The sequence below is a fragment of the Pan paniscus genome, chromosome 13 (genome assembly GCF_029289425.2).
Source record: "Pan paniscus chromosome 13, NHGRI_mPanPan1-v2.0_pri, whole genome shotgun sequence".
Taxonomy (NCBI): domain Eukaryota; kingdom Metazoa; phylum Chordata; class Mammalia; order Primates; family Hominidae; genus Pan; species Pan paniscus.
This window is the reverse complement of record NC_073262.2, coordinates 86,299,023-86,320,653: the sequence shown is the minus strand read 5'-3', so window position 1 is coordinate 86,320,653 and position 21,631 is coordinate 86,299,023.

The following is a 21,631-nucleotide window of genomic DNA, read 5'->3' as shown; positions in this document are numbered from 1 at the left end:
GCATAAATGAAGGAGGCAGATAATAAACTCAGTTTGGGATATGATATGGTTTGGCTGTGTCCCTACCCAAATCTTACCTCGAATTGTAATAATCCCCATGTGTCAAGGTCAGGGCCAGGTTGAGATAGTTGAATCATGGGGGTGGTTTCCCTCATACTGTTCCTGTGGTAGTGAACAAGTCTCATGAGATCTGAAGGTTTTATAAATGGAGTTCCCCTGCACAAGTCCTCCTCCCTGCTGCCATGTAAAACGTGACTTTACTCTTTATTTGCCTTCCATCATGATTGTGAGGCCTCCCAGCCATCTGAAACTGTGAGTCAATTAGACCTCTTTCATTTATAAATTACCCAGTCTCTGGTATGTCTTTATTAGCAGCATGAGAACATATTAATACAGGACACTTAATTTGAGGTAAATATTAGATATTAAGGTACCATAGACAGTTGGACATTTGGTCTTGGGAGTTCAGGCACAATCTGGATTAGGGAATCATAATAACTGAAGTCATGGGGAGTAAATTTGGTGACTGAAAGAATGAGAAGCAGATACATTCTGAAAATTTCAAATCACAAGGGTCTACAGGTATGTGGTTTGATATGATAATCACAGCCCCCATGTGGCTATTGAGCATTTGAAACAGTATGAATTAAGATGTTCTGTGTGTATACAATATACACTGAGTTATGAAAATTAGTACTGGAAATAGCACAATATCTCAATTTTTATATTGATTACTTATTTGATAATATTTTTGGATTCATTGGAATAAATAAAGCATATTTCATCATTTATTGAATGTGGTTATGGAGGAAATTTAAAAGTATACACATGGCTTGGATTTTATTTCTACTAAATAGTGCTCACCAGAATAAGATCCTAACTTTTTAGCATGATGACTCATCAGATCTAGGTTATTACCTTCCCAAATGCATCTTCTGTTCCTCCCTCTCACATTTCTGCCATCCAGTCATGGCTAATGTGTGCTCCTCCAGTCTCCCTCTCCATCAAGCTGTTTCAGATCATAGCCTTTTGTACATGTTGTTCCCAGTGTTGGGCATGCCTATCTCTTCCTTGGAAATTTTTGTACTTTCAGGTTGGTTTTTCAAAGAAAAGACACTTTGAATAAATGAGTAAAAAATAGTATTAGAAGTTCTTCTTGAAGTCTGTTTATTTTTTCAAAGGGAGAGAATAAAAAATGAGCCCTTATGTACCCATTATCCCAGCTCACTAATTATCAACTCATGTTCCATCTTGTTTTCTATCTCTATTCACAACATCCTGCTCACATAATTTTGAATAAAATACCAGACATTATTTTAGTATCATTAAATATAAATGATCAAGTATGTATGTTTTTCATAATTATTTTTTAAATTAAACTGGAGTTCAAATAAGGTAATATATTGCAATTTGGTTGATTTGGTTCTTAGTCTTATGAATTACCTTTTTATCTCTTTTTTGTTAATGCAGTTTATTTCTGGAAGAAATGGAATCATTTGACTTGTAGAGCTCCTATAGTTTGTATTTTATTTTTCACAAACCCACTGTGTTCAATATGTTCATCTGTCCCCACTTTTGCCTATTATATGTTTGTTCTAGAGGTATGATCAGATTCAAATTCTGTTTTATTAAGAATACCTCTCTAATGATGTGGTGTTCTTCCATTGGGAGGCATAAAATACCTAGTGATCTCTTAATTTAATTTTGCTATTATTTGTAGTGATGTTAACAGCTACTAATAATCTTTGCCCTCATCTATTAGTTACTTAGGGGTTACAAAATTATGACTTTCTATTACTCATTTTTCATTATTTTCTTTTTAGCTAGAATATTCCTATAAAGAGGAATGTTTCCTCATCAACTAGTTGACAAATTTTAGGATTAGTGGGTACAGAAAAAGCAAGGCAAATTTATAATTCTATTCCTTTATATTTCATATTGAATTTTCATTAAATTGGCATATAATAATTGTACATATTTATGAGGTACATAGTGATGTTTTGATACATATAATTTATAGTGATCAGATCAGTGCAGTCAGCATATCTATCATCTCAAATATTGATCATTTCTTTAGAAAATGCTTTACTAGCATTATTTTCCAAGTAATTTTCTAAGTTCAGTAGCATTCACCAGTATTTACCAAGAAGTATTTGTTGTTATTATAAACTCATGGATAACAACATATGCTTGTCCCTTCTTAGCCAGCAGTAGCTTCTTCAAGTTGGCTGAGTCCTTTATATGACTCTCAAGATAGCTTCATTATGTTTTGTTATAACAAGATGTTCCAGGATCATCTTGTGCATTTCCTTCCCTGGATCTGGAATCAGCCATTTTTTCCCCCAAGGAGTCATGGCTATTTTGTGGGACACAAAACTGTAATACAGTGGCTAGGGATACTCATTGTTCCTGGGACAGTTATTGTTTCTGGATCTTTTCAATAGACAAAACTAGGAAATGTCAATTTTATTTTTATAAGGGGTATCTTCTGAGTTCTTAGTGATACTGTTGATTCAGATGCAGTATTACAGAGTTTTAATTTAAAATTATTTTATCATCCATATCTCATTTCTTCCATGCTAAAAATGCCAGTTCTCAATAATACCAATATAATTACTCATTTAATTTATTCTTCAATACATTAAATAATAGTTTTATAATATCAGTACTAATACTACCAATGATAATATTATTTATTAGCTGCTATTTATATATGTTTGCTGTTATTTTTCCTAAGGTTATATCACTAGGGGTGTTTAGTGAAATTACTGTGTTTTAATATCACTTAATATTATCTCAGTGTGATTACATCACCAACTGCTTACAGTTAGACTCATTTGCTTTATTTTACCACTGCTTTTTAGTAATTTTTTTAAAAAGCAAATTTTGTTTAATTTTATTTTATGATCACAAGGATTCTTTATAGTTTTCCAAAATAAAATTCTACGAAGCAAGATAAATTCAGAGAAATATTACTCTATGCCCATCCCTTCTACTCTCTTCCTCTAAAAGTCATCACTAAAAAAATTGCCCTATATTTCCATTGCTGTTTTATATAAATTACCTATTCTATCTATCTATTTATATTTACCAATCATCGACCTATACCCATTGATCCATCTACCCATTTCTTCCTCTTACATCCATCCATCCATCCATCCATCCATCATTTCCTCTTAGATAAATGGTAACACCCTAAATGCACTTTTTTCTAACTCACATTTTTGAACTGAATAATATATCCCCTGATATGGTCTGGCTCTGTGTTCCCACCCAAATCTCATCTTGAATTGTAATCCGAATTGTAATCCCCAAATGTTGGGGGAGGGACCTCATGGGAGGTGATTAGATCCTGGGGGCAGTTCCCCCATGTTGTTTTCATGATAGTGAGTGAAGTCTCATGAGATCTAATGGTTTTATAAGGTGCTTTTCCCTCCTTTGCTCTGCACTTCTCTCTCCTGCCACCATGTGAAGAAGGTTGTGTTTGCTTCTCCTTCTACCATGATTGTAAGATTCCTGAGGCCTCCCCAGACATGCAGAAGTGTGAGTCAATTAAACTTCTTTCCTTTATAAATTACCCAGTCTCAGGTATGTCCTTCTAGCATTGTGAGAATAGACTAACATATCCCCATAACAGTGTATACAGTTTTCTGTCTTTCGCTTTGTACAACTTCAGAGAGCTCCATTGCTTAAGTGTACCTTGATCTATTCAACAAGTCCTTTCTTGATAGATATTTTAGTATTTTTATTCCTTTCCTATTACAAATATGCTGCAATAAGTAGTGTTGAATACAAATATTTTCATATCTTTGCCTGTGCATCTTTGGTATAAAGTTCCAGAAGAGAAATTATTTGGTCAAAGAGCAAATACATTGTAATTCTTCCAGATAGTTCCAAATTTACCAGATCTCCAGGAGTTGTATGATTTTACCTTCTCATTAAAACATGTGAATGTGCCTGTTTTTCTACAGCCATATAAGCAGAATGTGTTGTCAAATGTGGATTTTTGTAAAACTCATGAAAAACTGTATGAAAAATACAGGTAAAAAACTGTATTTCCATGTAGTCTTAATAAATTGAGGTATAATTATCTTCAGTAAATTGTACAGATTTTCAGTATCTTCTTAAATGAGTTTTGCCAAATGTCTACATGTATGCAATCACACACCTAGCAGCATATAGAATGTTGGCCTCACCCTACAAAGTTCTCTTGTGCTCTTTCCCAGTCAATGTCCTGCTCCCTGGAGACAACCAATATTCTGATTTCTATCACCACATATTAGTTTTGCAAGTTCATAACCTTCATATAAATTGAATTATCATATATAGGCTTTTATGTCTTCTTTTGATAAGAACCATATTTTTGAGATTTTTTCCATGTTGTTGCATGTGCTTGTGTCAGTTTTTTGTTGCTAAGTAATACTCCACTGTGTAAATATATCACAGTTATTTATTATCCTGTTGATAAGGATTTGGGCTGTCTCAAAAGTTTTGCACTTATTAAGAAAGTAGCTGTTGACATACTGGTTGAAGTCTTTTTAGAGGTATATTTCTTTTGGGTAGATACGCAGGACTGGAGTTGATGGATAAGGTATATTAAATGTTTAAATTCACAAGAGAATATCAAACCGCTTTTCAGAGTACTTGTATCAGTTTGCATTTCTAGCAGCAGTATAAGAGAGGACTGGTTGATCCACATCCTCTTTAATATCTGGTTTTAATATTTTTAATTGTAGCCATTCTAGTGGGTATATACTGACATTTTACAGTGACTTGAGTTTGCCTTTCCCTGCTGAATAAATTTTGAGAATCATTGGCTATTTATATATCCTCTTTTGTAAAGTGTTGGTCGAAATATCTTGGAGGAAAATGTTGCTTGTGGATGTCCTTTTTTATAGTAAATATCAATCCTTTGTCACACACATTTTCTCACTAGTGTGTTTTGACTTTGACAAATGAACGTTTTTGTCTTTGATGAAAATCTGTTTAATGGTTAATGATTTTTGCCTTCTAAAAAACTTTGCCTGACCAACATGATGAAACCCCACCTCTACTAAAAATACAAAATTAACGGGGCATGGTGGTGCATGCCTTGTAATCTCAGCTACCTGGCAGGCTTAGGCAGGAGAATTGCTTGAAACTGAGAGGTGGAGGTTGCAGTAAGCTGAGATTGCACCATTGCACTCCAGCCTGGGCAACAAGAGCAAAACTCCGTCTTAAAAAAAAACTAAAAACTTTGCTTAACTCTAAATTGCTATTAGTTTTCTATGTTCTTTGTTTTATTTTAGGATTTTTATAATTATAGTTTTTATGTTTATTGGAGATCCACTTGACTTAATTTTTGTATATGGGTTGAGGTATTGGTCAAGCTTTTCTTCTCCTCCTCATGTGTGTACCCAGTAATGAACCATTTGATGAAAATATTCTCCAATATCCATTGGATTTCACTGCCAGTTTGTGGAAAATCATGTGGGCTTATTACCAGACTACTCTGTTCAACTGATTAATTTGTCTGCCTTTATTCTATTAGCACCCTGTCTTCATTACTATGGATTTGTAATTAGTCTTACAATCAGATAGTATAAGTCATCCAATTTTATTCCTTTTGTTTTCACAAGTTTATTTTGGCTATTTTAGTTCTTTTACATTTTCCAAATATGTTTTGGCATTAGCTTTCACTTTATACCAGAAAACTTTCTGGGGTTTTGATACATATAACATTGAATCTATAGGTAAAATTGGAAGAATTTTTTAACCATATGGTATCTTCCTATCATTGGCATGATAAATCCATCTTTTGGGTCTAGTTTAGTTCTTCTCAGCAATGTTTTATAGTTTTTATTGTAGGTATTTTATGGGTTTTGTTAAGTTTATTTCTTGATATTTTATGCTACTGAAGTTATATCATTTCTTAGAAATTTATTTTTCAATTATATATGGAAATACAGTTGATTTTTTTTTTGTATTGGTAAAATATTCTTAGTTCCTGGTATAGTTACTTACTAGATTTAGTAGACTTTTTATAGATTAATTAGAACTTTGTTAAACACAATCATAATGTCTGCAAATAAAGATATTTTTATTACTTTCAAACCTGTTGTGTTAGTCCATTTTCACACTGCTGATAAAGACATAGCTGAGACTGGAAAGAAAAAGAGGTTTAATTGGACTTACAGTTCCACATGGCTAGGGAGGCCTCAGAATCATGGCAGGAGATGAAAGGTACTTCTTACATGGTGGCAGCAAGAGAAAATGAGGAAGAAGCAAAAGTGGAAACCCCTGATAAACCCGTCAGATCTCATGAGACTTATTCACTATCATGAAAATAGCGTAGGAAAGACCAGCCCCCATGATTCAGTTACCTCCCCCTGGGTCCTTCCCACAACATGGGGGAATTCTGGGAGATAAAATTAAAGTTGAGATTTGGGTGGGGACACAGACACACCATATCACCTGTATACATGTTATTTATTTTCCTTCACTTGGTGCACTTGCTAAGACCTCTGTTAAAATGTTGAATAGAAGTAGTAATAGCAAACATCTTTGCTTTATTTTTGTTTTTAGGGGAAAGTGCTTCAGCTCAATATATCATCTTAATTATAATGTCAGCAACAGGATATTTTGTAGTTGCTCTTTATAAGTTTGAGGCAATTACGTTATAGTTTCCCTAAGATTTTTTAATTATAAAAGGAAAGATATTAAATTTTTAAAATGCTTTTTCTGCATTTATTGAGATAATATGATTTTTTTTCCTGCTGTTATTATGTTGAACTACCTTAATTAATTTCCAAATATTAGCAAAGTTAAATTCCTGGGATAAATCCCACATGACCATGATGTATTACCCTTTCTGTACATTGATTTATTTTGATAATATTCTGTTAAGGACTGTCTTTTGTTAAAGTATCCTTTTCGAGGATTGGTATTAGAGTTCTTATAGGTGTATTTAGTGACTTAGGAATTGTCTCAATATGCATTCATTTTTATGAATAATGTTGAAAATATTTATTGGAATATGCATTTTTCTATGGTGAATTGTCTTCTAACGTCCTTGGCAAGTAATTTTCTGAATAAAGTTTTTATTTTTTTACATATTATGAAGATAAAATGACTTAAGCAGTAATGTTTTTGGGAATCTTGATAATTCAACTTCTTATAGTTTGAGAAATTAGCATATAAGTTTCTGTTGTAGGTCTCTATGAGCTGATTATGAATCTATTCATGAGAGATCTTTCAAATAGCAGACCTGTTGAGTTTTGGAGATCCAAGACTGGAATATGATGCTCCTCCTATTCCCCACTGGTGATCAACTCTGGGTGATGAATCATCTATTTGCAGATGCGTTCATTTTAATTTAGTTTCTTTATATCTTTCTTAATAGTAGTTTTTCAAATGCACAGATAAATACAATGAAAAAAAATTAAGGTTCCAGACACCACTGTATACAAAATTTTAAAATATCTATTAAAGAGAAAAATGCTATTGATTCAAAGAGTGACCAGTGGCAGAGGAATTTCGCATGAGGAGCTAAGTAAATTTGGTTCCAAGTTGTCAAATGTGCATTCTAGAAAGATCTCATTCGCAAAACGTGGAGAAAAGATTGCAGCAGGGTGAGACTGGAAGCAGTTAAGAGAGATCATAGCAATTGCTAGGTGAGAGATGATGAGAAACTGAACTCTTGTGGCAATGGGAACGGAGAGAAAAATAGTGTTGGATGTATGTGGTCAAATGATTTCAGGAGAAATGGCACTGTGCAATGAAACAGAAGTAAGCTGACAAGTTTTCAAACTGTTGGTATCACTGTCTCCCAGAATCTAGTCCGAGCAACAGTGTTCTCACAAAATGATCCATAAAAATATAATTTTCTAGAGAAAATAAATTTGAAAATGTTGGATACTTTATACCTCTTTTGGAGATTATAGTAGTCCTTTGGGTCCATTAGCTCTTCCTATTATAGTTTTATATCCCTTCCATCAAGTAAAAGTATAATTAAAGAGGGATTTGGGTATTTAGATTCTCTTTAAGGAAAAGGAGTTTACATGCATTTATGTTAGGGGTAAATTACTTGAGTCGCCTTTGTGATTTCAGTTTGCCTGAATTCTTTTTTAAAAAATAATAATTGTCAAAATGGCTTTTGAAGTGTGAAGTTTAAGATTTTCTTAAAATCTTAGTTTAAGTGAAAAAGGTTTTGCTGGGTGCTAAAATGGTTTGGCATGAACTTATTTCCTGGACATATGGATTGTAAAATAAGCTGGGGTGTTGAGAATTAAATGAGATAATTTATGCAAAGTCCCTAGCATTATGGGCACATAGTAGGCATTCCATAAATAGTAGCTATAGAATTTAGATTCTGAAATCATTAACTTAAAGGCTTTAGTTACAAATATGAATATGGATGAAATTGTTCAGGGAGAGTGCATGTGAAAAAGAAAAAGGCAAGGATGTAAATCTGGGAAAATCTGGCATGCTAGAGAGGACAGGAAGTTAGGATCTGATGACAAATAGAAAGTGACGGTCAGAGAGTTAGAAGGAGAGCAAGAATAGGACTACATTCTGGAAAATTTTAAGAAGGAAAGAGGGAAGGAATGGTCAGGTTGGGAAATGCCTCAGAGACCTCAAAAAGTGCCAAGACTGATTGACTTGTGAGCTAGAAGGTTACAGATGAGCATAGCAAGACAAGACCCATCTTGTATTGGTGGAAATAATGGAAGAAAAACTTGGAATATTAGAGTTGGGTTTTCATGGAATTGTTCTTTCAGAGAAATCACATGAAAAGACTATGAGTAGGAGGGACTAAAATTTCGTTTGTAAGGCTATGTGATATCTGAGAGAAAGAATTCTTGTATACTCCTCAAAACTCTCTGGTAATAGGTAATAGATAATTGGCAACAGGCATTTAACAGCTCAGTTGCCACAGTCAAGCTTTAGGAGACCTAAGACTTCTTAATAAAAAGATCTTCTTAGGCAAATCATTGCAAGCTAAAACAAGAGCATAAACCTGCTGATTATGAGCTGCTCAAAGACAGAAGCACAATCTTAATCTTCCATGTATCAAGACACTAGCATAAGACCTGTCTCTTAGGTGATAATGTTAAGATTTAAAAAAGAAAAAAGTGATTTGGCATGGTTTAATATTAGAACCAGAATTGTAATTTTGTGGCTTATTTAAAATAATGTATCAGAATTAAAGGGGAACAGTTTTAATTAGAAATAGATATCTTAATTCTTAGAATTAGATATAAAATGGTAGGTCTTTCTTGATCAAGGTCATTGTGAACTTTCGCTGTGCTTACATAGGTTTGAACTTCTTTATTATAAGCCTCAGGTGTTAGTACATTTTATGAGTAGAGGCAATGAAGTAGTCATATGAGCTAAAGCACAGTACCAGACATAAATAAAAATTAAATTTTTAAAATATCTGTGCCTTGTCTAACTCAAAGTTTAACAATCAAGATCAGATCTTTAGGATACCCTTAACTCATAATAATATGATTTTGTTTAACATTTTGGTTTACAGAAATGTAGGTATCCTCCTCAAGAAAAGATTTAATGCCTGATTAGTTCAAATGTATTTTAAATTTAAAAATATTTACAGCTAAATATATGTTAGAAAATAATTTTAAGAAACTGCCATACTGTTTTCCAAAATGATTGGTGAATTTATATTCCTACCAGCAGTGCGAGAGTTCTAGTTGCTCCACATTCTTGCCAACTTTTGATATTGTTAGTTTTGTTTTTTTTTTTAATTTTAGTCATCCTAATAGGGTCTAGTAGCTTTTAGTCATCCTAATAGGGTCTAGTGGTATCTCTCATTGGTGTTTTCATTTGCATTTCTCTAATGATGAATAATATTGAGCATCTTTTCATGTACTTATTTTCCAACCGTATCTCTTCTTTGGTGAGTTGTCTGCTCACAACTCTTGTGTATTTTTTTAAAAATTGGAGGTTGGCCAGGCATGGTGGTGCATACCTGTAATCCCAGCACTTTAGGAGGTGGAATGGGCAGATTGCTAGAGCTCAGGAGTTTGAGACCAGCCTGGGCAACGTGGCAAAACCCTGTCTCTACAAAACAATGCAAAACTTAGCCAGGCATGGTGGTGTGCGCCTGTAGTCCCAGCTACTCGGGAGGCTGAGGTGGGGGGAACACTTGAGCTCAGGAGCTCAGGGCTGCAGTGAGTCAAGATCACACCAGTGTACTCCAGCCTGGATGACAGTAAAACTGTGCCTCAAAAAAAAAAAAGAAAAAAAGAAAAAACAAAATGGAGGTTTTTAAAAATTCCATTTCGAGTTCTTCATATAGTTCCAATATACATCTGTTTATCAGATATATAGGATTTGAAAATATTTTCTCCAGTCTGTGGTTTCTCTTTTCATTCCCTTTTGAAGAGTAGACTTTTAAATTTTGATGAAGTTATATTTATGAATTTGTAATTTTTATTGTATGGATTATGTTTTTAGTGTCATGTCTAAGTTACATGTACACATACTATACGATCCAACCATCCCAGTACTAGGTATTTATTCAAAATAAATGAAAGTTTGTCCTTTGAGGGACTTATACATGAATGTTAATGAATGTTAATAGCATTTTATTTGTAATAACCTCAAACAGTACATAACTCATATATCCATCAATCAATAAATGGATAAACCATGATATAGCCATACAATAGAATACTACTTAGTTATAAAAAAGCAAAGTAACTATTGATAAATGCTACGATATGTATGAACCCAAAATATGCTGAGTGAAAGAAGCCAGACCCCCCAAAAAGTTACATACCATATGTTTCTATTTATATAAAATGATAGAAAATGCAAATTAATCTATAATGGAAGAAGGTAGATCAGTGGCTGCTTGGGGACAAGGAGGTGAGTAAGAAGGGGCATGAGGAACTTTGGGAGGTGCTGAATATGTATTTCGATTGTGGTGATAGCTTCACAGCTATATTTTTTATGTCACAGTTTATCAAATAGTACATTTTAAATATGTGCATTTTATTGTATGTCATTGTTTACCTTGCTAGAACTATAAATAAATAGCTTGCAAATAAATAGTTTAATTATCCCTTAGAATAATTTAGTAGAATGCAGCACTTTATAAAAGTAATAAACTTTCTAGCTATTTATTTAAGCTCTTCATATTAATCAGAGTGATTCATCATTGATGGTAAAGGAATAAATAATCACCCATAGTGAAAAAATATCTGTGTTCCTAGTAACAAACAGAGAAAGGGTGCAACCATGAATAAGAGAGTAAAGAAAGATGAATTGTAAGTTATGACTTAAAATAAAAAGAAACAAACAACTACATGGTTAATCAAAAAGGTAGTATATATGAATGCTTTGTAGCTAATTTAATATTAAATAGAAATTAGGGGCATAGGTACAGATGATTAGAAAATACAAGAGAAAATGCCGATATTTACTATATAGAATTAAGTTTTGTAAAGAGTTCATTTAGTACTCAATAAAGGAAGATATAGAGGCAGAGTGAAGTTAAATGAGAAATGGACCATTAACTATAATAAAGTGCTTGTAATGTACAGAGACAGATTAATGATGACAATGGCAATGTCACTGGTGATAAGTGCAAAAGCAATTATACTTTTTATATATTCATTTTTTTCCAAATCTAACTGCTTTTCTCTAGTCTAAACTCACAGGATTGTCTGTCTTTTAAAAATTTTCTTGTGCATGTCCAGAACCACATACTGCAATAATAATAATACTTACAAAAGGATCATTAAAAGCTAGAAAGAATACAGAAAAAACAATTTTTCAGTATTTATTTGTAAAAGTTTTCAAACATTTATTATTTACTACATATTGGGTTAATAACATGTCCTCATGAAATGACTCACTTTCAAGATATTGATTTAGCCATCTCAGCACTGTAGATATATTATGAATTATAAAGTTTTCTGAATTTCCCTGTACTGATTAATATAAATTACAGCATTATTCTTGACTAAATATAAATTGACAAAATACAATAGAATTGATAAAAAGTGAAATATAACAAATGTTAAATTGCAGTGGATTTTTAGATTAACATTTTTATCTTATTACAAAAGTATAAATAATTTAGAAATTTAAAAAAATACAAAAACACATAAATAAAATTTTTTACCTGCACTCCCACCATTTAGAGATAACTACTGTTAATGTGTTCATTAATTTCCTTCTGTTTTTTTTTAACTCATGGTGTATATGGATACTTATATGTAAATTACAAACATGTACTTATATTTGTTAAATTCTATGTATACAGTTTTGTAGTTTTAATGTTATGTCAAGTAATAATTTACTTGGGAGGCAGTTTTGTCAACCGCTACAATATATTCATATTTGTTTACCCATTTAGAGGAATTTACTCCTTTAAAATAATGATATAACTATTTATGTTTGAGGAGTTGATCATAGCATTATATAAAAACAAACACATGAAAAACAAAACAAATAACACTAATAAGTCATTAGCAAATCAATTATTTTATTCATCTAAGATATTACGATGAAGTTGAAACATTTTCAAACAATAGTATTCTGAGAAACATTAGTATTAAATATTAATATAATTTATTAATATAAATGTTATAACATTGAAACAAATATATACACTACCTCTGTGTGTGTATATGTGTGTTTATGCATAATCTTGTCTGGCTTTCAGAATGAAAGTTGCATACAGTGGAGAAACATAACAAAATGTGGTTTCCTGAAATCATGTGACTATCATATAAAACCTGCTCTGCCTACCCTCAGAAACAGTATATGAGAAAGAGAGAAAGTTCTATCTGGTTATTTATCTCTCTCTGTCATAGCAATTCCTGATGGTTGGAATTGCAGGTGATATTCATTTTTCCTGTCTTTTTTTTTATTTTCTAAATGTTCCAAATTTAATTTTCATAATTATTATAATTATGAAATATGTTGTAAGCATTTCCTTGTGTCATGCAAGTCATTGAAAACATGACTTTTTGTGGTTATATTACATCCTAACAATATTGCTATATTTTATTATAGGGATTCTCTAGCATTGCCATTTAAATCGTTTATTTTGTTGTTGTTGCCATATTTCAAATAATGAGATCAAGATCATTAATATGGGTAAAATATTGTCTTTGATCATTTCATTACCCCTAAAATTTTTTTCTTATGGCACTCTGACTCCTAACCCACCAGCTGGGAAATGTTTGTTGCTATAACATAGTTTTAATGAAGAAAATTGTAAAAATATTAAGCTCTATTTAAGGCCTAGACCACAACTCAAGTTAGCTGTGCTAAAAATGTAGATTATTGGTTATTTGGATGAGAGGTTGTTGAAGAAAGTGCAAATCTCTGCACCCCACTGACGAAGGGTCAACTCTACCATAGCTGTAAGATCCCATTCTTCATTGGCTTAGAAACTAGTTAAGCCTTTGGGGAAGAAAATATGTGGTACAATTTCTGTTTTTTTGGAAGCCTACAGCTAACAGAATTGCTAGCAAGGAAATTTGCATTTGTAAAGGTCACACAAATGAACAAACCTTACCGTTATTTCAAATAGCTAAATGATTTTTGTTCTTATAGATTTGAAGAAGTTAGTGCCATTCTATTGTGGTACTCTCAAATGTTTCACAACTATATGATAAAGTTATAAAAGAAAGGTTACCACTAGATTACCATTCATCAAAATAAAGAGGAAATTGTCCTTGAAAATGTACCTTAATTTATTCATAGGATATTTTGGTGTTTAATAATTTCTAATGACTTTGTTGACCCCAGTGCCCATATTTAGAATATAATGTAAAAAATGTGAATTAACAGATTTCAATTATAGAAAAAGTATGCAATAATTTCTTCTTTTATGGGCTCTCATTTTCATAATTGTAGCACACATATTTAGAAATGTGCTTAAATGCTTGATTCCTATCTCCCTGGAATTAACGGTAAGTAGATTGTGGTAGGGGTTGTAGTTGCTTTTCAACATTCATTCTCCTTACTAAAAACCTCAGCCGCAACTGGTCACTTTGCCACCTGCCTAAAAGGCAATGTTAACCATTCTCCTTCGTAACTACGTATAGCCATGGGGCTTAGAGTTGGCAAATAAGATGTTAAGTAGAAACGTGTGTGTATTCAAAGAAATTCCTTTAAAAGGCTGGAGACTACCTTCTTGAGTCTTTTTCACCATCCACCTGGTGAACATGAATTAGGTGGCTACAGCTCTAGCTTGACAATAACTTGAACTTGAGAATAAAACTGTGTGCAGTAGAGCAATTAAATATGAGCCTAGATCCATGCCATTGTGTCACGGCCACACAAGTCTTATTCTGTTTACCTATGGGATTTTTACTAGACACAAAAATAAACTTATTTGTGTTTAAGCTTCTAATTTTCCAGGTATTTGTTACCAGTACTAAGATAAGTACTCATATTATGAACATGTTTTCAGAGATATACTTGCATCACTAGGTGTCCATAAAATACCTTTATCTGTAAAATATTATACTGTATTCCATTATATATTATAAGCAGAGGAGTAAAAATGTTATGCTCCAACATAAGCCAGAGATCTTGAGATATTAAAAATATCGCTTTGTGTCTGATGATATATTCTTAGACAATATGTGCTGGGAGAAGCACTGAGTCTATACTCTTGTCAGTAGCACTCAGATATAGTGCCATGATAAACACGCTTAATTTATTTAATAGCCATTAGGTTGTTCCTGTTTATTAAAGACTTGATTTCTCTTCTGGCCCTTGCTAGTCAGATGGGTGCTAAAAAGTAGGAGCAGGTGCCCATAAAGGTATGTCTCTGCTCTCATATGTAGGCTTTACATTATGTTTCCACGTAGCTTCTCTGACCTACCCATTTATGTAACAGACATCTAAACATGACCTAAAATATTACAATTTCAGTTTTTATATTATTAACAAATTATGCACAAAACAGAATACCTCCTTTATTCTGAGGTTCACTCATTCCAAAATAGAAGCTATATATTAGAAATAACTGTATTAAAATATCTACTTTAAATTGGTCTTGAGAAAATATACTTCTTTGGAACCACAGAGATAGTGTTCCTATGGTTGTGAGCTTATAAATACAGTGCAACCTGCCCTGCCTCTGTCCTGGATTGTGGTAGCCTATTACATTCTTCCTAGAAACAGAACACCTTTTTTCTGTGAGGAACGCATTCCATGTGGAATAAAGTGAGCCCAACCTGAAAATATCTAAACTTGTGCATGGCCTATATGATTGGTCTGGGATAGAATATGTGACTCAAGCTGGAAAAATAAGAAGTCTCACCAGGACTTTTCTGCTCTTCAGAGATACGCTATTTTCCTTAGGGATGGCAAGGAATAAGGCTATATAAACTTGGAGCATCCAATTTTGCCCACCATAGAAAAGAGCAAGCCTGAACATAAAGCCACAGCAGCAGCCAAAACATTAAGAGAGAACAAGAAGTTACAACATTTTCGTGCCGGGATCTATATATTCCTCGAAGTTTTAATAATATGAAAAAAGATATTTCTCTCTTATGCAGGCTGGTTTGAGTTGACTGTCTGCAACTAAGAGACCTGATTAATAAAGCTGCTTTTTGTCATAGAGAAATTATTAAAGAACACAAGAAGTGAAGTGAAAGAGTGTGGGTGCTCTTTTCTTGGTTGGTAAATCTCTTAGACACATTATAGTTGAATCTTCCAAGACCCAGGTCTCTTTGTCTCTTGGAATCCATTCAACCGTCAAATTAGTTGGCTCTTTATTAGGCACTGTGCAAATAAACAGATGGACAAGAATGTCGTGAGACTGAGATTTTAATTTTATAAAAGGTTAAGATTCTATCCCACCAAGCAATTTGAAGCTTATCCCACGATAGTTGAATGGATTAGCTGGTTTTCACCACTGCCAGTAGATGGTGAGGGCACCCTTGGTGAATATTAGTTTTTTATTGGACTAGAATCTCCTCACTCTTTTTTGATAATACATATTATTTCTTTCTCTCCCCCACTGGCTTAGGCAAGGGTGCCAATTCAGTATTCTATTTCCCTGGCCAGGAATGAAAATATCTTTTAGACTTGGCCCATCCTGGTATCTCATTGCCCTGGCCACAGCAATTGACTCAAGTTTGGACGTATTTAACCTAAACTGGGCCAATCGGAATCTTTTCTTGGTGTTTTCTATATAGATGCAGGATGAGAGACTCTATTCTGGAGTTACTATATGAGACCAGTTACTAGATGAGACCAGTATAATTTTGAAGTTCTTTGTAGCCACACTTCCACATCTCACATTTCCTGACCCTCTCCTTCTAACTTACTACCACCAAATAGAGAAAGCCCATCTACAAGAGAATGAGGTCAACATACATAAAATGAAAGAGCTGAGAGATGGGGGAAATGCTGACTGTGTCATCTGAGTCAACCAGGTCAGTATACACGTGTGCTTCATAATTACGAGAGCTAATGTGTATATATTTTCTAAAATACTAGACCATAACAAATGTCATAGCATCAGAAGGGGAGTGACTGTGGGTATGTGTGTGTGTATATATATATGTATGTATATATATATATATATATATATATATATATATATATATATATATATATAAACACGTACTTTATACTTGTGAGTTTAGTGAAAGCTGTGTATCTGTGACGAGTAGGATAGAAAGGGGAGACTAATATTTCTAAACTCTATATTCTAAACTGAGTTATGGGAGCTCTTTCATCTTAATTGCCTAAAAATATTACAGTTTCTGTAAGTTGTTACTGACGTGAACCCCTTGGGGAAAAGTTTGAAAATGCTGTAGGTTTCTTGACATGATAATATGAGCTAAACAAGCTAGAACATTTGCAAAGTGCTATAAATTTGCCAATGTTTCTTTTGATGGTTAATTTTAAGGTCAAAGGCCTCAGTATATTTTAATGAACAGTCTAAATGATTTTGGAATAGCAATGAAAATGGTTCGTGAGGAAAATAAAATGCTAATAATGCTGATACCATTTTTAAAATGGCTTATAGTAGAATTTGCATGTTTAAAAAACCTGGATGCAGTTTTAAAAAGTCAAGTGATTAACCAAATCATAAGACAAAGAAAACTTGTAGAATTCTATCATAAAATGTTGTTGGAATTTACAGACACTCTGGACATCACATGATTAATTACCTTGCAACTTTGAAATGCTGAATCTTTGAGTGAAGCACGTGAGTTAGAAAACAAAAGCACTTAGAGCCCTATCTTCCCTCTTTTGCTTTTTATTCAGTAACATTTTAGGAAATGAAGAGGGTTCCACTCTTTATCCACTGACTTTCAACTCTGACCTAAAATGTGAAAAATTTCCCTTTCCCTTCTACTGTTGTCTTCTTCCTCTGCCAGGATATATGGGCTTCCTTGAAGGTGATCTTAGAAGCTGTAACTGTAGACTTTATGTAAGTAACTAATTTATTGCCTCTCAGCTGAAAACACATACTCTCTTGCCTATTTTGTGATAATAAAGTTGGACCTTCAGTTTTTAATTCTTGTTTAGCCAGTATGAGTTAGGCTCTGCTGAAAGAAGACACCAGAAGGAGATAGCAAGACTACAAGAGGGTGGAGAGACTTCTCTGGTTTTTGTTTCTACTGAGTGGTAGCAAGCGTCAGCATGCTATGGATTCTGGAGGTGGCAGTGGTTTGCATGATCCTGTGGTGGTGAGTGGTCTTCAGCAAGTCTCTTCTTGATCAGAGCAGTGGGTATGGGTATCATTTCTTCAGTAGCTCATTATTTCCATAGAATTCTGTCTTAACATTAAATGGGGACATTCTCTTCTAAGTTTCTAAGATTTTCTTTGTTTACATTTTCATCAGCCCTAGGAATATTATTAATTTTCTACTGCCACATGACAAATTACTGAAAATGTAGCATCTTAACATATATTTAGCATCTCACAGTGTCCAAGGGATAGGAGCCTGGGTATGGTTTAGTTGGATTTTCTGCTGTGGGTCTCAGTAGGCCCCAACCAGGTATAAGCTGGGATGTGTTCTCATCTGGAGATTTCACTAAGGAAGAATTGTTTTCTAAGCTCATTCAAGTTTTTGTTAGAATTTGTTTCCTTATGGCTGCATGACTCAGGGCCCCAGTATCCTACTTAAAGCTGGTTGGAGGCCACCCTCAGTTCCTAGAGGCCACTAGCAGTCCTCTGACATGTGGCCCTTCCAATAGGCAGTTCATAAATGGCTATTTGCTGCTTCAAAGCCAGAAGAGAAATCTCTTGCTATAGTCTGTTAAGATGAACTTTTATATAGCACAGCCTGATCAAATGTGTTACATCCCATCATGTTTTCCATGTAATATTGGTTAGAGGCAAGTCATTGGTTTTGCCCACACTCAAGAACAGGGGATGATAACAAGGGTATGACTCATTAGGTGTCAACTTAGAGTGTGTCTGCCACAGGGTGGTAGCTGCTTCCTGAAGATTCTGCCTCTAAAACACTGTAGTGTTTTTGTTTACCCCTTTTAGTAGTTGGCCAACTTTTATCAAGTTCTTTATATTAAGTTTTACCTGTTGAAATAACTGGCATGATCTCTGTCTCATGATGAGATCCTGAATGATATAAGCTCTATACTTGGCATGTCCCTAGTACCACCTACTATGTCAGTAGTCTCACTCATAGAACTAAGATATTTCTATTAATGAAGTCCCAGAACCCTGGCTTGCCCTCAGGAGAAGAGCTGAATACAATACTGATGGAGTCAGAACTGCAGAAAACAATCCGGATGGAATTACATGAATTCTTGACATTTATCTGGTGTGATATAATATTGAGCTAATTTCTGACAACTGAGACACCCTTGTGCCAGCTTCCATTCTCCTCTTTTCCCTGGAGGGCAAGCAGGACCAAGTTAGTCTGGGGTTCCAGAGGTCATATGCCCTTTCAGTGTGATAAATTAGTTGGCTATTAAACTAAATGTTTCTTGACTTTCAAAATGAGAACATTAAGATGGTCCTTTAACATATTTATTTGCCTTGCTGGGAAGGTAGTCAAGGTCTGCTGGATTTGTGATGTGCTAAATGAATGTTTAGCTGAGGTGCTCAGATGGTTTTATTGGTAAGGTTAGCTACAAAAATGAAGGCGTGAGGTTATTGGAGGACAACATGACATCCATTAAATTAAATGCCTATTAAATTTTCTGAACGGTGGAAAAGAATTTCTTAAAAGCCAAGAGGGAATGAAGCATTCCAAAAAGTGAAACAATCTGACACTTAGTTTAAGCAAGTTTTCCTTCTATTGAAAAGATTCCTTTTGACACTATTTCAGGATGTTTTTTGCAGCAGTTGCAAACAGCTTGTAGATGCTGATGAAAATAAAACAAAGATGAGGGAAAGGGAAATAACTAGGCTATTTCAGATACTAGGAGCTGATATCATCATTTCTTTTCTTTTTAAACTTGCTTTGGTTTTACCAAAGTGGTGTACATCAATCCTGCTTTTCATTTTTCCTTTATGCCTATTATACAGACTTTCAAAAGCAAAGTCTTATGAGGTTAATTAAAGAATAAATCAGTCAAAATGCATCAAAAGAGGCCTAAAACACTATTCAGATATACTTCCTTTTTGAAGAATATCTATGCGCTTAAGATGGTAAAATGATTATAAGCCATATTCAACAACAGAGCCATATTAACTCTTTAGAGAAATTGTTTAATTATCTTGGGCCATGGGCAAAACAATAAGGTGCTAGTATAAGGGCCTGATCTTGAATTATGAACTTTAAATCATGGATAAACAAGTAACTGACTTTGCACTTCGTATTGGAGATTCTTTTCTATTGAAAATATTCCAAAGCACCAGTGAGTTCAAGGGAACATCTTATATCAGTATAACTTATGTATATGATTGTTCCTCTGATTTGTTTTCCACTTATGATTATTTATAAATTGCAAATAAATGGTGAATCAACTATAAAAAACTTCTATTTAAAGGAAATGTGACTCAGCAGAATCCACATGGCACTATTTGATCCAATCAAAAAAGATGCATAGAAGTTCTTTGGGACAGTGAGACTTCTTCCATAGTCTGGACTTCCTATCCAGAGAGGAAATCTATTGACTTAAAAAAAAATCAGCCTTTTGTCCAGGACCATTTATGGAGCATAATACTGATAACCCTGCTGGTAATTTAAATAGGAATTTCTAGTGCTGGCAAATTAGCTCAAGGTGAACATTTTAAACCTAGGTCCTTTGCTACATGTATTATAGGATGTGGCAGGTAGGCCAGTATTAAGGTTCATTTCTCAGGCTGGGCTTCTCTATCCCTCATGTATCTCTTGTCCATCTATTGTTTTAAATTGGCCTTATGAGACCACTGAGAAGGAAAAAAATTTCTTTTAACATTGGAATTCAGATGTATGAAATGTATTTGTGGGGTTGGTTATAGAGTTGATAGAAGAGAAATTACTGAGACACTAGTGAGAAAAAGTTTTCCTTAGGAAGAGGAGAGAATCTGACCTAGACTGCTGGGCTCAGCTGCATGGCTCAAGTACATAGCTGTTTGGTAGATAACATGGCAGCTGATATTGAAACCACTACTTACCTAGACATCCTGCTGACAAGTATGTGCTTTTGGAAGGAAAATAATAGCATGCGTGAAATTAAACAGCTATTTCTGTAGCTTCTGCTTCACTTTAGGTCCAAAGTTACCTTGTGGATTATCTCATTTTCCTCCCTCCACCTCCCTTCTAATTTTGCATACACAGATGTAAGAAGATTCTTCATGTTCTGCAGGCATAAGGAGGACCTGCTGTTTTCTAGATAGTCGAGTTTTAAAGTAGTATTGGTGGCTTAGCTATTGGAAGTAGAGTTGTGGGTTAAAGAGCATTGAAGTGGCAAGGGAGGTAGACTGTAGGCTCAGAACCCACATTAGCAGTAAGTAGGAAGTATTCACTATGACAATTGTATTAGACTTTCCTTCATGATATCCACAAATACTTGGAGGAGGGAGACTCCACAAATAAATGGACTTGCTATTTAAGCATGGGAGCTTAGAGCATTAGATTTAGGTTCCTGATAATTTATCTTTCTAACGCTAAAATTAGTTTTTTAGTAGAAAAATGTAAGTATAACTATCAGTGAGACTTCATTTACATCTGAAGCCCAGTGAAATCTGGAAGGTCTTGGGTAAAACTCACAATAACAAATCAATTTAAAAGTCAAGAAAGGCCTAGCAAAATATTGTGAATGTCTTAATTTCTCAAAAAAAATAGGACCATATGATATGTAAGATCTAATACAAAAATTATAGTAAACATCCAGTGAGAAAAATTAAGAGTATTTAACCAGTGATCCAGAAACAACAGGCTACCACCCCAAACAAAATAAAATGGATGCTATTTCCCAATATACACTAAAAAAAAAAAAAAAAAAAAAAAAGATGGAAGATGGAAAGATAAGAATTTTTTTAAAAAAAGAATCTTGCAAAATATAATTCTAGAACTCTGCAAGTGTAAGAAGGTAGGCAAAAACCAAATCCAGACTAGAAATCCAGATGCTATAAAATAAAATTAGACAGCTATGATTATCTAAAAAAGTAAAAATCTTTGATTGACAATTCATACCCTAAGAAATGTTAAGGAATAAGAGAGAGCTCTAAAAATAATTGTTT